This window comes from Lepeophtheirus salmonis, chromosome 5 (genome assembly GCF_016086655.4).
Source record: "Lepeophtheirus salmonis chromosome 5, UVic_Lsal_1.4, whole genome shotgun sequence".
Classification (NCBI taxonomy): Eukaryota; Metazoa; Arthropoda; class Copepoda; order Siphonostomatoida; family Caligidae; genus Lepeophtheirus; species Lepeophtheirus salmonis.
The window spans coordinates 29,605,452-29,625,751 of record NC_052135.2 but is presented as its reverse complement, the minus strand read 5'-3'; the positions used below and the strand labels follow the sequence as shown (position 1 = coordinate 29,625,751).

Below are 20,300 nucleotides of genomic sequence, written 5' to 3'. Positions count from 1 at the left end.
GGATACAATACATACATACAATGAGGATATCATAATATATTTTAATATCCTTGATCATTTCCATACAACACATTAACTCCTTTCTCTTACACTGGAAATATTCATGGATTGATTTTTTTTCTTCCTTTTTACTTGCTCAATTACTTTCCTAGATCATTATCAAACCATTCTGTTTTTTATTGCTTGGATCTTCTTTCAAGGAATACACTTATTATGTACATGGCCGTATGAGTTTTTACCCTTATAAGCTGAACAAGTGTGAATAAAACGTATTACAATTGTAACCAGACACGCGAGGAGCAGATTATTCCGTTTTAACTTAGTGATGATTACATGACTTTTTATCGATGACTATATTGTCGATTTTAGGGATGATGAAATTAAAGAATAAATAAATTTAAGAATACCATTAATTATTAATATATTTTAAGTCTTGTTTTTTTTAAACAAAAATATAATTTTGTATTTATTTAAAGTTGACTTTCAACTTTTCGCCCCACTTAAAACCAGATTATTCCTGAATTTATATAATAAAAAAAAATACGTTCCCGTAGGATGTTGCTCACTTTCATTTATGTATTTCAAAAATCGGCTTGTTCATATTACATAATGATATATAAGTAAGTAGTTCAAATCGTTACCCCACTAATATAAAATTATAAATTATAGGAACAGTTTAAAGTCCGGCATGGCCCTAGTAACACTGCAGAACCTCATAAGATTTGAAACGATAATTATGACTGAAATCATAATGAAAAGTGAAAAATTCAAGCTCAATATAAAATTTAATTCACAGATATTTGCTACAAAATAGATTAATAGAAAAACACCCTAATTGACATCACAAGGGATCGATTTTACCTTCTTTAAGGACCGACAAGTGGGATTGGACTGTACGGGGCCAGATTGGCTGTACCGCGGTCCACAGTTCTAATTAAGGATCGACACATCACTATTTATAACTATTCTACAAATAGAAAAAAAGGAAAATTGCCTGAAGTTAGTCTATAAAAAGAAAAGGAAAAGGAATTGCATGTTCCTTGTATAGACTTTGCCTTGAACCAATAATTTAATTATGGCTAACTAAAGTATTTAGGGTTGTAAATTCTAAGCACTTTGTAGGGTGCAAGTTTTGTTGTTGCACGCAACCTGTACACAGTGCAAGGGGATATATTAACTCAAAAACATGACAATCTAATATACATTATATATCGGGTTTTTTTTTTTGGAGGGGTGGGGGTGACAATTATTTTTATAAATGGCAAATTTGATAAAAAATACAGCCCCCCCCCCCTCCCCGAGGACATGAGGACTTCCCTGAAGTTGGTCTGAATCTAGAATAAATGCTGCTCTCATCTAAAATATTCTTAAACCTATATTTATTTATTTTACATCAAGTATCAAAACTTGGACGCACTTCCTCAATAGCTGAAAAATGTATTAGTGCAAATAAATATTTTTGTCCCCTAGAAACATTACTTTGTTCTTATTTAGAGAGATAATTATGAGTTCTCTCTTAGATTAGATCGCAAAAAAAGTAAAAAACATATACATGTATGTGTTCCTAAATGAAAAATATATATTTTATTTATTTTTATTCATGTATTAACCTAATCATAATGAATGACAACAAAAATATTTCATTATTAAACAAAGAAATAACAGTTTCTTAAAAAAAATATATATGCATCAGCCGATACGAAATATTTCAATTTTTTTAAACTCAGTTTATTAATAAAATAAAATAAAGTTGTAAATGCTCTACTTTCAATTTTGTATTAGCTACATATTACAATATTTTTTACATAGATATGGTTATTCTTTGTTTTCTACTGGCAATTAATATTATAGTTATTAATTATTATATACATACCATTAATATGGTATATTAATTTACATCAATCTGCCTTCAAGGCATTCGTTTATTATTCGTGTTTTTTCATACTCTGTCATTGAGACTTATTCTATTAAATCTATCAACTCATTCAATGTTCTATTGTAATTAAAAGTTCACAACAAGAGGAATTAAGAAGATGTTTTTTCAAATTTTTCCTTTCCTTTTTGTTCGTCGAGATCGAAAAGGAACAAAAAAGCTAGTCGTGGGGTTACACCGTGAAATATTAAAAAAAGATTCAACGGAACTTTCAATTCTTTATTATACTCACAGAACCTTTTTTATAATAATTTCTTATATTACTAAATATGAATGTATTATATAATATTATTCTACCAATTAATATACAGGGTTCGGAAGCAAAACGTGGACTGTTAATAAATACAAATTATGTCATTAAAATAGAGTGGTTTTGTGATTTTTTCCTTCATATTCCGAATCTCCTGTCCTTTCTGTATAAGTAAACAAAAATAAACATTTCTCAAATCTTTAATTATGAGTGAGCAAGATGGAAAAAGAAGGGGGATCTCATACCTTCTGGATGCCAAAATTGAGGTGGCAGAGATTATGGACATTGTGAAGTGCTCCAGGAGCCTCTTTTTCAAGATAGCCATCATGAAAAAGGATGGAAAATACCTCTCAAGGAAAGAAGGAAGTGGGGGACACAAAAGAGATTCTGAGTTTCTGGGGACCTGAAGAAAAAGATCAATGAGAAACCCACAAAATCCCAAAATCCTTGAATCGCCTCTCTAACGAGTTTGACGTGGACAAGAGGACAATCAGGAGGGCTGTGAAGGAGGACTTGGGGGGTTGTCCTCTAACACAAGGACCCCACGCCACCTGTTGAAGGACACTCTGAAGGAAAGGAGACTGCAGAGCGCAAGAAAGTTCATGGATGGATCAAGGCAAATGGATCCACAGTAAAAATGTTCTCTGACGAGAAGATTTTCACCGTGGACCAGGTCTACAGCCATCGAAATAACTGTTGGCTTGGGGGATCACCAGAAGAGGTCAAGGGAGGGGGGGTCCGTACAAAACATCCGGCCCAAACAATGGTCCTGGGAGACGTGGCGAAATAATGAATAATGAAATAATTATGGGTGATTTTGCAAACAAGTACTTTTAAACGACTTCAAAGATAAAAGAAGAGTGCAGTGACCTAAAAAAGAAAAAAATAATAATGAATCGTTAAATATGTACGTAGTAGTATGAGAGGTCACATGTTTAAAAGCACAAGCCTAACTTCAAACATGTATGACTTTGTATTTTTCACCACAATTTTAATTACAAGCAGTATTTATATTATTCATGACGTTTATAGACAATGATATTAATATTTTAAGTTTATATGTATGTACTTTGCGATCAAAGGTTAACTTCTGGTGAAACATGGGAATATAATACATAGATATACATATAATCAAGATTCAGTTTATAGTATCAATTCTTCTGTGACTTCCATTTGACATACTACTTCGAGTTGTATGTACATACCAGTGTAGACTCGATCCAAGACATTTTTTTTTTTTTTGGTTCGGCTTTCATTGATTTTTTTTTACACCGACTTGATCCAATATTTTGGTCCAGACCACGATTTCAGACCATAGAACGAAATTTAAATGTTTTCAAATTGTAGACCAACTTTTTGGTGTCAAAATATGGATCAATTTTCTCCCCCCACTCCAGATTATGAGTTGTACAAATATGATCACTGCAAAAACTTTAACTTCATATGATGTTATTGTGAGTCGGTGCTCACCATCTTCCTCTTTTTTGTTCAACAACTATTAATTCAAATAGGATTATATTTTAGTATCTTATGTCTAAAAACAGAGAAACTACAATTCATTGAGCAATTCATAGATTCCTTAAATAAAAATAAGAATATTAAAAACAAGCTGCACCTAATACCACAAAGTATAAGCCATGCAATTTTTCTCTCATACAATATAATTTGATACAGTTGTACAAAAGCTCTAAAAATGGCCAATTTTGTCCTAATTAGAATGGCTTATATCACCCCAAAAGTTGCTCAAGAATTTTCAAACTTTTCCAAAGTCAGTTCTTTTATTGTTTCCAGCAGAAAAGGTCTTTATGGAGAGAAGAAAAAAAATATATTAGTTCAAAAACGGAACAATTTAATGTATATTGTGTGTACCATAGAAGATATTGTTTTTCAAGAAACCCTGTGTACATAAATCATTTGATTATTATTATTTAAGCATTCATTTACTAACCATTTTTCAATGGTTTTTGCTCTTATTTATACGATTACTAGAGGGAAACATAACGAAGAATTTATTATCTGTATTCAATAAATGATAGAGTAGGGAGAAGTGAATGTATGGCTGTATGTAGACACACACACACACAGCAAAACCCACGTTCCGAACATTTATAGTATTTTTTGTATTTAGGGAATTACTCATCTAATAAAAAGTTGTATGTATTTATAAACGAATTGATAAAACTTCATTTCGATAGTACATAACTTTATAGCTCAAAAAACCATCCATGGATGTATATTGCATATTTTGTCCCTTAAAAATAGAATATAGATATTGTATACCATGAAAAAATAAATAAAGAGATGACAAGGTATTTTTGATGATAGTTTGGTATTGTGAAGAAAACACCTTTTTGAAGATAAAGCTAGCTTAGGTAGAAGAATTCCACTGTTATAAAAAGTGATTTGATTGATATTTTATTGGGTTTGAAAAACAACATGGACTATTCAACATTAACCCTATTCATTGGTTTTTTAACATTAGCTGAGAATGGATTAAATAGTTGGCCAAAACTGTATCATAAAATAATAAAAAAAATACCTCTCTATCGGGGTCTTGTTAACACATTTACTGTTGAAAGAGATATACTCCTCTCTTTCTTCATCACGGCGTTACCTCGCTGAAACAAGTATATTAAGTGTATATTGTGGTCAACTGTTGATTTGTATGCTTCTTTTCTCCTGATCAGTGTTCTGAACGTTGATTGGTTGAATAAGAAAGAACTCTTTTAAGCTATGATCAATTCTAACAATGGTTCTATAATTGGAAAGAATTGCCTAAATGCCATCAACTGGTTTGGGCCATGTCGGAGAAAAAGTAGTGTGATACAATAAAAGTAACAGCGTGACCCATATTTTCTCAACTACATTCTACTTTTTTAACAGCTGAACATGAGATCTTTCGAAGTTAAATTTGTAGTCTTTTCTGTGTAAGACTATATACTGGACAGTTTTTATTCAATTATAGAACCCTCTAGCTTGTTCCGTTTCCCCATGAATCCCTGCCCAAAAACAAAGCCAAAAATACTGATTAAGGCTGTATTTTCAAAGTTGGAGACAGGAGCATCATGCTATAAGACCAATATTTTCGTTCAGAGAAGTTTTTACAAAAGTACCATAATTGTAAAAATGATGTATGTAACGACACTCAAAGAGTGAAAAAAAAGGAGCTATGTTCAACAAACTGTCCAAAGAGACTCATGCAAAAAGTTAAAACGAACGATGTCGTTTTGAAGTCTATACGTCAAAAACAGACATACTATATATATATATATATATCTACAATAAATATTAGATTAACAATACTAACAACATGAGACATGAAGCAAAAGATCATTATTTTATAATTGAAATCTGCCAAATTATTATGAAGCTTTTCAAATAAATTCAAATATGTTTTTATATTATAGATTTGATATCTACGTAGATGTGATTTATGTATATTGTATACAATGACGATTTTTTTTAGTGTGTGTTTATGTCTTTGTATAATACATAGACTATTATTATTATTTATTGTATTTTATATGCGTATAAGAAATTACGCATATAAAAAACGAACGTATTTACATGATCCATGTATATCTAAAATGTATGATATCTCAAATCGATATATGATAGGACAAGTTTGGAGTTTATAACATACATAATATGGAAAAACAGAGATTTGTAGTAAAATAGGAGTGTTTATTTTTGCTGTTGTTAATCTGTACATACGTAAGTATACCTATTAGGGTGGGCTCTTACTTTTACTTCTCTTGCCCTAGCTTCCCTTCATAACAAAAATATATTTGATTTTAATTAATATTTAATTGTAGTACTCGTTTCTTACAGTTCAGCCCTATACTGAAAAAATACCATAAACTTAAATATAAAGTCAAATATCTTTCATGCCCATTTCAGTAGTTTTTTTTAGTTTGAATATTCAATCCTTTCCAAGATCCATTAAATTGTTTAATATTTACTATTTGTACAAAACGAACCATTTTGGGTGTCTTCTCTCTCGATACTGGTAAAAATCTAATTTATTCAACGTTTCATTTGTGTTTAGAAATAAAAACGTACGCAAGTGTTGAGAAATGAATAATTTTGAGAGCCAAGGGCAGCCACTTTTAAATGTTACTCAAATGTTGCAATCTTTTGCACATTAATATGTATTTATACAAAGTGTGCGATTGAGAGGGGGAATGAAATTATAAAGATTTATTTTATTATTATGAAGACAATAATAGCCACCCTAATCACATTAGATAATAATTAGTAACGTTGCCGGAATTAAAGCATGCAACAACATATTACTACTGAGTTCAGGGTCTCTCACTCTCTTTAAACGCATCAATTATTTTGTAAGAAATATATCATTTCATTATATTATGTATGATATTGCGTCTATACTCGCACAATATTTATACACCTGCAAACCCTTTGCTCTATAAATAGGAATAACAAAACCAGCACTAAGTACATGTCATGCTGTATGGCATGCTTCTCTTTATCTTTGTATGTGTCAAAAATTCGTTCCAGAAAGAAAAATGATATAAAGCCCCCTTTTTATGGTGATACATAGTACCTATACTATATAAGCAAGGAAACAAGTCGGAGTCTCAAAACATATACTATGTGGTGTGTCAACACAAAAAGAAGCTTAAACAAAAATTCAGAAAAAGATAAATTCACAATTATTTACGTATTTGTCTTCTTAAATATAATTGACCCATTATTTTATTGACTTTTTTCGCTTAATTATTGGTTTCCTATTATAATTTGTGGGATGGGTTGAGATGCCTGGGAATATTAAACATAGTTTGGAGACTTCATTTCATATACGATAGTTTGTTGAGTTCCGATATGGCTTTTCAAATAGTCATAATTCTTTATTTATAACTGATTGATAATTTTGTGGTTCTTTAAGTGCAATGCTGAGCGCCCCTGAATGATTCATTTAAAAAAAAATGTATTATAGAAATGTAAGTTAATTAGATTCAAATGTAAATTTAATCCAAGCTCAGTTTAAAAAAAAATTAACATCGTAGCTTACTTTTGTGTTGACGAATCACATATGTAAATAACAATGTACATTAGACTGTCCCGTTTTTAGTCTAGTATTTTCCAATTAACCCTCTCCTATGGAAGCAAACAAACCAACTAAGGTCTAAAATGTGCTCAATGATTTATTTTTTCCCTGTTTATCAATGATAATAATGTTTCACCTTTTTATTTTACAAATATCACTTCAACTCTGAAATTTTGATCGATAACAAAGGAAACACCTAATAATTGAGAACACAGGGATTGTGCAACAAGAGAGGAGACTTTCAAAAACGGTGCATAGAGCCAGGCATATTTTAAACCCCTTAAATGATTAATTACAGGGTGCACAATATTCTTTACTGATAAAAAAAAAGATATATATTAAATACATTTTTAACTTACAGTATTATATCCGGAACGATACAAGAGACTTAAAAATGTGCAACTTGGACCAAAAATTATATTGCTTTTCAATTAAAAAAGCCTGTTCTACGCCAAAAATGGCCCTAGAGGTCTCAAACTTAACTAAAGTCAGTTTTTTATTGTTCCCAGCTTAAATGGTATTTGTGTCATATCACCTCATAAATGGAGCAGTCTTATTCTCCTATTATATGTATATGTTACGTGACAGACTTTACAAATGAACAATTTAATTCATAAATAAATGGGTTTAATGAAATTCATTTATTGTAGTTTTCTTATGTTATAACGCATGAATGAGAACTAGATTCATTATTTTAAAAAATGTAGAAAATAATCCTTATTAAATAATATATTATGAATGTACTAGATGTAAGTTCATTAATCAGTTAGAGTAATAATGAATTATATATAATATTATCAATATTCGGTCATCTTGACTAGACATGGACGAAGGAAGCTAAGGCTTCTTTTATTTTGCCTCATAATATTTTTTGGATCATCATCATTAGAGAAGGAAGGATTGTAATCATGTCATATTTATATTAAAATATGATAACGTTATGATTTTTCATATTTTGTATTATTATTCTAGAAGTTCTGAACCATTAATTGAGCGATCATATCCTGTAATCCTTAGACATACCTACATACATATATTTATTCGAATGAAAGAAACAAAAAAATGAAGGAGGAATCCAAACTTAAGACATCTACATTTGTGAATAAAGGGTTTATAGATTGTGAATCCTTACTTTAAAGTTTGGAAGGTATTTTTAAATTAGAAAAAACCCCTTAAAATCTCACCAATCTCATCTATAATTATTTTGGTTTTGTGAAACTTTTTGTTTAGATTTATAGAAAAAATGACAACATTAATTTTAGTTTTTGAGATTTTTTACGCAAATGTATGTATTTAGAATATTGGCAAAGATATTATTTTTATCTGCCTTTAAATATTCAACATTTTGACAACATAATTCCATTTTTGACCAATTCATTACCATTTTGACAATAATAACTATTGAACTAATGAAATATTCAAAATTTGACAACAAAAGTTCAAGGGCTTAGGGTTAATAAGAGTAGAGTTGTCTAAAATATGACTTACACCCATATTTTTATAATTGGTGAACTGGTATTTTTATTTTCCATAAATGTGATTATTATTATTTTATTTATGAAAGAGATAACATCTAAGTATAAAGTAATCTTGAGCACGATTTCTCAGAGTGTAAGACTAAGGATTTGTTTCGGAGTAATAACTGCAAGTCCTAGTTATAATTATAGTAGAGTTGAGGATCGACAATGGATTAATTCTTGCCTATGTCCTTGCCAGATATAGAGTGAGGCTAGTGTTTATTTTCTTCCTCTACTTTTTGGAGCTGATCATATAAAACGTCATGATAAATAAACTACTCTCCTCTAAACTATTTATCAAATTGCCATAATTATTTTCGATTTCTTTTATTTTTACAAACCGGCAGGTGATATTATATACAGATCTAGATATGAGCCACCATTCAATTTTTCTAGAAATATCAATTTGTTGAATTAAGTCTCCTTTTTCTGTTGTTAATTTACAAAGTTTGTCAAAGATCCAAAAACTCTTTTTAAATCACGAATTTCTACGGTTACTTATCATGATTATAGATAAAAATAAAATAATAAAAATAATTCTTATATTATTGTAGAGATAACATATGTATAATAACTTAATAGTATAAAGTCATCACTAGTGTATGAAAGACGAAGAGTAACTCGGAGGATTTGTTGTGGAGTTATAAGGGTAAGTCTTTGTTGGACTCGGAGTAGAATTGGGAAACAACATCCGAGAAATTCCTTACTATATACAGACGGGCTATGTGTTTATTTTCTTCATTTCATAGCTGTTCGTCGCTAATTTAATGTAACAGCATGACAACTATGCTGCTCTTCTCCCCACAATGCTTCAAACAGTCAAGGTCACCATATGAATTTTCTGTTTCTTTTTTTTAGTATCTCCTGCATTTCCACCTAACAATAAATAATGTATACAGTCTTTTTTATTGCAATAAATAACATGAAATTGTAAGGTCATGTGATCCTCCACACTAACAGAGGCCCTTTGAGAGAAAAGCCTACATATTTTCTTATTTTATAAAGACCATTTTAGTCTTATTGAGAGTTGTATCAGTCCTTAATATATCATTAATTATTAACTAAAAATAAGTCCTTGTTATCGATCCTTGAAAAACGTCAAATATTATTTTTATACTTTAATGAATTTGTTTTATAAAGCTTCTAGTATCATTCATGCACGAGACTTTCCCGAGATTTGCTGAATTCAGACGGAATTAAAGTATTTTTCATTCTTGTAAGCATTTCATTTAAATATGTAGGTATCTTTAACATATAAATGAGGTGGATTCATGATGACGTTACTGGCTCATATCTATGATGAAGTCATTTAGTAAATATTGTTCCATTGATGTGGAAAGTTGAGAAAGCTCTCAATGAGTAACAGCTGCTAATTTGTGGTCATACTACAAACAACTTGTAGAAACTTGCTAGAAAATTTAAGTGTATCAGCTTACCTGCGTCTCAAGTAGCCCCTTTCCTACGTTGTATTTTCTTCATTAGCAAACATATGTATAATGGTTTTGTAGGCTCACTCCCCAAAAATCATCCTCCAATATTCTTTCTAAAAATCAAGGTTACTCTCTTCATATATGAAGCATTTTTCTACGAGTTTTCTTTCTTGTGAAATACACATCTATTAGAACTGCATTAGCCACGGCTCTTTGAGGGGGATTATCACATCTGCTCCTGAAGTGTGGCACATTTTGTTAATTTAAACCTAGGAGTATTTTTTTTCATGCTTATTAATCTTCTTCTAAAACTTAAATTCTTTAACTCTTTTTATTTTAAGAAAAATATAATTATTTGTAGTTAAATTAAGTAAGGAGAGGGGGGATTGGGCGGGGGTAATAGTTTTTTCAAATTGTTCGACTAAAATTTCCTTTTTCTGACTTTGACATAAGGTAATTTTTTTTCAAACAGGATCGTGCCCTTCCAATTTTCCTCTAAAATTATAGAAGGGTTTTTTAATACATAATTTGGTTCATTTTTAATCAAAAAATTTATTTTTCAAAACAAATGTCTCTTATTTTTTAATGACCTTTTTGCCGTCCCTTTTCCATGCCTGTTTCTATATTTAAGTTAAGGCCGGTTTTTTAGATATACATATTTATATCTATTTCTATTAAAAACATTTTTTAGGAAAAAGGTAATTATTTTCAAAAGGTCAGCATTTTGATTTTTTTTAAAGTCACTATCTAAATAATCAGTGAACATTTCAGAGTAACATCCTATTTTTTCTACTCTGATACTCTATGGTCTGCTACAATATCATTATCAACCCATAAAAATACAGAAAAAACACAACACAGAAGAATATGGACTTCCCCCTATTTAACTAACAGATTGAAGATCAAATTACTTTGGTGGGTTTATCATTCGTACGTTCTACGTACGTATTATGTAATTTTCACTCTTTAGTTATAGTGAAAGGGAATGGTAACATAGCTCTTCAAAGACTATATGTGTGGTGCGTCTACATAAAAACAATCTCAACAAAAATCAAAAGGAGAAGAAATACGTTTTTACTTCATATAAACGTCAAAACCAATATTTCATAGACATATTAGAGTCAATTATAGGCTTGTGTTCAGATTTGTAGGATAAATTAAGCTAAATTATAATTTTATCTATAGTTTAGATCCTTTATTAGATTTAAGAAACTTATATCAACCCCAATTCAAATAAATAAATTTTATTGTGACGATCCACTTTGGTTACTTTAAATGTAATTTGTGAGACACCCAAAGGGTCAATAAGAATAATTTGTTGATACAGATTGAAAATAATTCGTCAAAGGTTACAAATGTTTGTAATTACAATGAATTACGAGAAAAATCGTTCTAACTTATCTTTGTGTTGACAGGCCATATATATATTATTAAAAAGAAAGAAAGAGAGAAGGACACAACATCCTCTTGTGGAAACCTTTAAAGGATTTCTTTCCGTCCGTCCTTGAGAGATCATCATGAGTTGAATGCAGGTACGAGTATGTATTGATATGTTTAAATGTAAATGAGCAATCTACACTCATATTTAAATATCAGTGTAGATTGCTCATTCTTTATAACAATTTTGAATTCAAATAGATGAAAAGGGAAAGTATTATATTATTATGGTATTGATATGCAAAAGTACTTATAATATTGTAGATAAGTCATACCTGTAATCCCTTTTACTTATTATCTACAAATACCAACATATTTTCTTCTCTCTACCTTTTTTCTCCTTCTATTTGTAATTCTACATATTATTATGCATTCAGAAACATAATTTCATTGTCAAAAGTAAGTACCTACGTCCTTGTTCCTTGACGTGATTAAGTTCTCCCAAGCCAAGCGTAAAACGGAGAAATAAGCTCCTTAGTTATTTGACAAGAAAGTAATAGTATTTTTTTAAACTACAACTAAAAAGGATTCTAGCTTTTCAATTATGTTTACGGACTCTGATGTTTTAGATCTTGGTGTTTGTCTCCGACTTCTCAAGAAAATCATAGTTTGTGTTCCCATATTTATCATGCTCACCATTTATTTGGTACACAAATACCTCCCTTATAAGGATAAGGAGTCCAATTCAACTTCTTCAGCCACGGCTCAAGATTCATGGAGGTAATAGAACTATGTATGTATATATCTTTTGGTTATGTTAGTAAGTACATATATCTACTCATTGTTCAAACAGGTGAACGCAATTTAATATGTACCTATGTATAAACTATCCTTTCTTATTTTAGCAATTAGAATTTTATTTCACATTAGTGCTCAAAAATAATATTTGAATGTAGTTGAATAAACATACGAGGTCGTATCAAAAAGAAACCGTTATTTTGAACTCAATTCTTAAATTGTTTTGTTTTTTTATATTATATTGGGACACATGTCCACAACGTTTGTCTTGTTAGTTTGTTTTTGACAGATAAAAAGGTTAAACGTCTTTTAGTGTACTCCACAATTTCCTACTATAGAAAAAATGGAATGAAACACATTTGAAAGATTTTGTATTCTTCTAAATTTACCATAAAAACAAAACAAAAAAAAACTAGAAAATAACGGATTCTTTTTGATCAAAGTAGTATATATGAATGTTCAATGTTTCAATGTACATTTCTTATGTATATAGTATAGAGAGATCGGAAATCGATAGAAATAACAAGAATACTGCACAAACATATATTATGCATTAGAATTTGGTATTTATATGTAGCATATCTACAATGTACCTGTTTACCTAGATTTTTTATAAGACCCTTAATTCCGTAGTCTTCTTCTTAAAAAGTATACTACTAAAGAAAAGAAGAAAAACTGAAGGTGGGTTACCACTAGGCTTGTAAATCCTAAGCATTTTCGGTTTTTAAATAAAAGGAAAGAAAATTAACATGGTAATCCTGTTAATTTGAAGAATGTTTGGGAGGAGAAAGGCTTAGTTGCCATGACGTTTGATTAAAGTAGCTGTGTGATGAATGAAATAAACGGGTTGTCTCAATCCATATCAAGCAGGAACATAATGAGGAATTACTTAGCTTTGATCCTCAATTCTATTTTGACTCCATCAGGGACTTAAACTTATGAGTAGGGATGAAAATTGTGGGTTTTTTGGGCATGTTAAAAAAATGAAACTGAAAATCAACATGTTAACCCATACCATTTGAAGAAGGTTTTGGAGGAGAGCAGCTGGGCTGTTATGACGGTTCATTAGATCAGCTACCTTCAGCTGTGACAAGAGATGAAGGGGAGAAGGAAATAAACAAGGACGTTGGCAAGAATTATTCTAGTGTTGATCCTCAATTCTACTCTGAGTTCAAGAAGGATTTACTATTATAACTCCGCAACAGATCCTCAAGGTTACTACTCTCCGTCTTTTATGAGCACATGGATATTTAATTGGTTTTTGAATATAATTAAATGTAGTACAAAAGAATGTTTACTAACTAGGAGTTAAATAATAATGACAACAACTCAGTAAATGAAAATACATTATTCAGATTTCCAATTCCAAAAAAATGGGTCAGTTAAAAAATAAAAACGACGTTCATCACAACAAATACTTAGCCTTACTCTCCCTCATTCATAATCGAAAACACTCGCGATTTTACTGTACACTTAAATGTTCTCTCTTCAAGAATGAAACAATAATTATAACAGCTTTTGAAAATAAAAAATGTGTAAGGATTTACAAGCTGTTTCTAAAAAAAAAAAAAAAAAAGGTGCACCAAACCATAACTTGACGGCACTAGTTTCTTGTTCATTATGATTAAATAAGAAATTTTACTTAATATGTATTTTTATTAATTTTTTGACCGATTTATATAATTTAAATTGAATTAGAATTTAAATATAAACTGAATGATTGTGATTTATAGAAAAAATTTTATGAGACAAATATTTTCACAACAAAATACACCTTAAATTTCAGCTGTTTGAACGAGATGATACTTAATTTCTTAGGTTCTTCAAAGAAAATAACGATGCAATTATAGCTTTAAAAAAGGCTCTGCCCAAATAGTTAATAACAAACTTTTCCCCTTGGTGATATTATCTCGTTTCTGTTGTGTATATTTTGGAGTATTTTGAAATATGTTGCATAGAATGGGACTTATTAGAAGTAATTATTAGAGAGGACAATTACCAACAAGACAATAACAACATTCCAGAGACGGAACTGTTTTAGTTTAAGATTCCAGGAAACTAATGAAAGACAGTGAAATGAAGATTTTAATATTTTTTAATCATATATACTAGTGTTGGCTTTCGGCATGAAAATCATTGTCTGGCCTGCGACCCTTGATTTTTAGCATACTGAACTAATTGTTTTCATTAAAGAAGTTTAGTTTGGATCGTTGTCAAAAAAAATTTGGCCTATAATCGTCAAAAAAAAAAATGTATTTACTGATTGTATTCCTTAATTGTTGATAACATCATGTGTGTTTCAAAATTGGGAACATGGACCTATTATAACAATATATGAAGTTAAATGACTTGCATAACTCATATTTAAAAAACTCATACATCAGGATAGGGGAGAAAATCGGGCCTTAGATTGAGACTGAAAAAAATCGGTCTTTATATTGAGACCGGAAAAATGGGTGTATGATTTGTAAACTATTAAATTTCGCTCTATGGTCCAAATAAGTCTAGAAAAAATCCATTAAGACAGAACCGGAAAAAAAAGTCTCAACACTAGTATTTACATCTATTATAATCAGAATAACTATTTCTCTCCGAGGGTTTTTTATTTAGACTAGAGTTTTAAAAATGGCGTTTTTGATAGGAATGTAGAGGTCCCAAAATTCTGATATCCTGTCTTAAATCTTAAAAATGTATTCCAAATTCTAGGTAAAATACACCCCAAAGAACTGTCTTTTACTAATTGACGTCATTATAGATATCAGGCAGTGATGCAATCATCAATTAATCTCGAACATCAAGGATACAATGTTTATAAGACTATTAAATAATTTAATCAGGCCTAAATTAAAAATAATGGTTAACTATTTTAGTGCATGAAAGATGAATAAATTTTTTCTGAACTAATTAAATTGATAAACTTTTAAAGAGAACAACTGTTCCTTTTCCCCCCGTAAATGTATTTTTTTACATATTGCCTGATACGCCTGGAATAATAGGACCAAATTTATGTTAATGAAACAGTTGAAACCCGACTTAAAGTTGAAGTAAATTATAAATAAAGAAAGAAATATCGGGGAAAAAAGTTTAAAAAAGAAAAAGAGTCCAAATTTATCAATGTTAAGATCATTTACACCTATTGCCCTCTCCCATTTAAACCATATGATCTGTTAATATGCTGCGACCTATTTTTTGAAGATAAAAATATGCTCAATCAACGAGTATACACTTTACTATAGTATCAGTGAAAATGATACCTTCTAAAATTATGGCGCTCTAAAATTTAGGACGTTTTTAAAGAGCCGATAACATCAACAGAACCGATTTTAAGTCCCATACATGTTAAAACTCAATTTAACCTTATTTTTGTTCAAATTCTTTGGAGGATGGGCTAAAGTCCTCTTTCCAAATTTTATATCCCATATTATTCAGAACAAATGCAATTGTAGTTTTTCTACATCCATTCATCTCTTATTTTTATTTGCGTCCTTGAACTTTGACGTGAAGATTTTCTTCTATAAAGAATAAATTCTTATTAAAACATTAAATTGATCATTTTTGTACAAACATAGATATATATAAGTAATATTTTAATTGAGTAATTGACTAAAATAAATACAAAGACATATATTACGTAAATTGTATAATCCTATTACGGAGAGTAGTTGCAAATAAAGCTTTAAAACAAAGACCCTGTTAGTTTGAGGAGATATATGGTCGTAGATATGTCTTTTTAAATGCTAGCTTTTGCTATTTTTTATACTAAATATGTCATTCTTTCTTATGCCGTTTCAACAAAAATTCTCTTCACAGAGTTTACCTTGATGATTTAGTTAAGAAGATGCATTCATTGAGGTTTTATAGTAGTTTTTGATTCTTTAAGTCTTTGTTTCGCTACTTCGTTTCAAAGCTTTAATACTCATAATCTATCTATGTTATGGTAACAGTGAATTTCAAGACAATAACTCCTTCAACGTTTATTTCGAAATTTTACTTATCCACAACTTGTTTTTTTTTAGTAACAAGAAAAATAATACATACATATATACATAGAACCTAATAATAGAACATACTCGTCACCATATGGATACATTATTATTATTGTAGATCCACATCAATAAACATACAAAAACACACATATAATAATTTTTTTGAGTCTCTGAGGATTTAAATCAAAACGAGAAAAAGAGTTCTCTTCTTTTATTTTTGTTTGAAATTTGACCCAATTTCATTCTTTTTTTTTTAATTTGAGTTTATTATTGTTACAAGTTCAAAAGAGTCTCTCCTTCTCTCTTTTTTTTTTTTTGTATTATTTATAAAAAAAATAAACAAAAACTAGCATCATGACAATTGTTTTCTATGGCCACTTATAATGATGTTCTGCTAAAAAAAGAGCCTCAAATTCATTTTGAAGTATCCAAAGAGAAAGCAAAGGAACTTTACCTGTGTAATCATAGAGAAAGAAAAATTTAGAGGTGAGAAGAGTTTTTACCTGGCTGATTGGCTTAGTTAGGCAGAGATATAATAAATATTCGGATCTAGATCAGTTGAATACTGTTGTTGTGTTTGGTCTATACTCTATGTTACGATATTATCTCAAAAAAGAGAAAAAGGGAGAAAGAACAAAGAAAAAAATGGCGGGTAACGAATGATAAATGCTTGGTTATTCTGTCTGAAAGTAAATTAATTGTTTTCCTTGTGACCGTTAAATTAATTATTTGGACCTTAATGACTTCATTTCAAAATGTTGCAGCTCTATAAAAAAAAAACACTTTTTAAATCCTTAAGTTTGAAGAAGATATCGAGTATATCCCTAATGCATACTTTAGTGTCATTTTATGCAATCATGTTTATACATTTTATCTCGTCACTTCTTTTTTACCCGTGGGTCGGGTCACTCCCTTGTGTTTTATCCCTTCTATTATTTACCCCCGTTTATTTGAGTGAAAGTGCATAATATATTCCTCTAAATTATACCTCGTCTGGAGTCACCTTTCTCTAATTCATTTTACTCGTTGGCTGGCGACGAGTTTGGATATTCATATATTCATTATTTCTTATGTAAGAACACAACACATACCAAAGTTAACATCTCAAGGCAATGGACCAGTCTTTCGTATCACCTCTATATTTTTCTTCTTCTATATATGTAGTGTGGTTAAAAAAATGTACTTTTTTGTAAGTATTGACATTTATGAGTTCATTATTCAACTTTTGTAAAAGCTGTAATATTACTAATCAATTAGTTAGGTATCATTATTAAAGATATGGACTCGAGTCACACATGACTTGGGTTATTTTTTTAATTTGATGATTTGTGACTTAACTTGCTACATTTTTGATGAGATTGTGACTTGTGTCCATTGAATTAAGAAGATATACAAGAAAGTTAATTCAATTTTCTAAATATGTTTACATATTGTGTTTCCAGTTTGAAAGGAATATATAAATTTTAGTTATTCTGAATATTTGAAATTTTGATTTGGAATGATGAGAATAGGTTTATACTCCATTTCTCTGCTCATAACTATCTACAATTCTTAGTTATAATTTTCCCCCTATAAATACTATTAAATATTCTATTATTTGAATGTCAATCCGAAATTTCATATTTTCAAATTACAATAAATTTGATTTGTAAGTTGACTTTATACCTATATATTTTCATAGAACAATCAATTTAATTTGTCCATAACCATGAAATGGGGTGGTAAGTACTTAATATGGGGTTTAAAATTGGTATCTTTCCTATTAATTATTGTTCCTTCAAAAAACCTCAAATTTTAGAGTGCCCTCTATAAGGTACCACATTTTATAATATTATAGTTTAAAGTACCTACCTCAGTTTACCAATTGAATTAATTTAGTAAAACTTTAAGTATCTTTCACGTACAAGAATAGTTTGTTATTAGTATTATTATCTGATAACGTCATTAAGCAAAGATTGTTCTATTCTCCTTTTAAGTCCAATTCAGATGCGTCCTTAAGATTTAGGATAAAACGTTGAAAAATTTAGGATTGTTATATTTCTACATAAAAAAAAAAAATAATGTAATTGCAAAAACAAACAAAACAGGTTATCCCCTGATTTAATTCATTATTTTAAAAAAGAGAATTCAAAACATACAGTATTTTTTTACTTTGAGGTCAAATAACAAACTACATTCTAATATACATATATTTTTTTCAAGTTGTGATTAGAAAAACAAAAATTAGATGAACTATGGAGCAATCAACATCAACCAGTTTATCAATAGATGGACTCAGATTGAAGATGGAAGGAATGTCAGACCGAAAAGGACATTTTTAATCTAGTTCTTAATAGAGGGGATTTATAGGAAAATACAATGAATAACTCAAGACAATGGCCTCAATTAAATAAAATTATATAATTTTTGTTCATATTTTAAACAAATTTCTATTTACATATTTATCTATACATTTTTAATTTGTCTCAAGTGCTTATATATTTTTAATACTGTGTATTAATCTTTATTCCATCTCTCCAATTAAGAATAAGAGAGGTTTAATGTAGCACCATATAATTATGGGATTCACTAACACATAGATAATTATTCAGGAACAAATAGAAAGATTATAATGAAAACGTAATTAATAAAATAGTCAAGAACTGCATTTGAGAAAAATAAATTTTCATAAAAATTTTCAAAAATTCTTAACGATAAACACTGATATGTTAATGAAATCAAAGTTATATGTATTGAAAATCCTTCTAAAGTGTATCAATTTTGAATTTTTTTTTTTATGTTGATCGATTAGGTACAAGAAAAGTAGTATAGTTAGAAAAAATAATTCTTATTCCTTCCATTCTAATAGTTATTTTTAGCAACAATATGGAAATAAGATTGTAACAAATTAACCTCTTATTCTTGATTCATTTTAGGGTAAGATATATAACAAAACTAGGGGAAAAACAATCTATTTTTGTGAGGTTAAATTCCTTTTATTTGTTGGTCCCATTTTGACATCCCAAAACTTACTATTTTCCTTAATATTAATGAAAAAGAGTTTTCATTGCTATAAAACTTGATTCCTTAGGCTCCAAAATTACCCTCATCAACAATGCTGGCGTCATGTTAAAACGCTCTATATATATACTAGACTAAATGAAGCAAAGATAAATTTCATATTTGACAATGCCTATAGTTTAAAACCTCAATATCCTAATAGATAATATATTTAATTTAATAAAATAAGATAAAAAACATATTTAGAGGTGTCCAAAGATTATCAAGATTTAATTTTGGAGACTATAAACTCCTTATAATGTAAAAACAAATAGGATAAGTAGCTTGGGTCCTGGATATCTAAACAGGAGAAAAACAAATGAAAAATAGATTCGTTATTATTATAAAACAAAACATTTCAAAATGTATTTTTAAAGTAATAAATTGCATTTTTAAGTTGTTTTAAACCTATAAAAAGTGTAAAAATACTCAAAACTAATTATCTATCCCTAAATTGGAGACAACGACAGAAGATAGTTGAAATTCAATCCTCACAACCTCGTAATAATAAAAAAATAACTTCTGTACGTCAAGCGTAGGGACTTCAGGAAGGGGAGAAGGATTTATTTTAGAATGCTTCTTTTATTTATAGAAGGATGCCTGAAGGATTCTTGATTCTAGTTTGTTGGTTTTAGTTGCTTTATCTTATATTTATACCGTGTACTTTTTTAATAATAATATAGTCAGTGTTTTAAGCTAACTCATCCGTACAAGCTCTTCATACCCTTTTAGACAATGAGACCTTCCATCTACTTTTGTGGCCCTTCGAAGCGCTAATTAACCGAATAACTCGAAAAAGTCGAGATCCTTCTCCTTTTCATCCGTCAATATATGCTTCGCTTCCATCAAAAATTTCGACATCCTTATCCTCTACCTGAGTCAATATATGTTTCTCTTCA

At 29.5% G+C, this 20,300-nt stretch overlaps 1 long non-coding RNA gene across 1 annotated transcript; it reads left to right on the top strand.

Moving 5' to 3' along the window:
• Window positions 1–12,013: 12,013 nt before the first annotated feature.
• Window positions 12,014–19,007, top strand: LOC121118871 (uncharacterized). Its single transcript, XR_005864593.2, has 2 exons — window positions 12,014–12,371; window positions 18,565–19,007. It is a non-coding gene; the product is annotated as an uncharacterized lncRNA (long non-coding RNA).
• The last annotated feature ends 1,293 nt before the right edge of the window (window positions 19,008–20,300 follow it).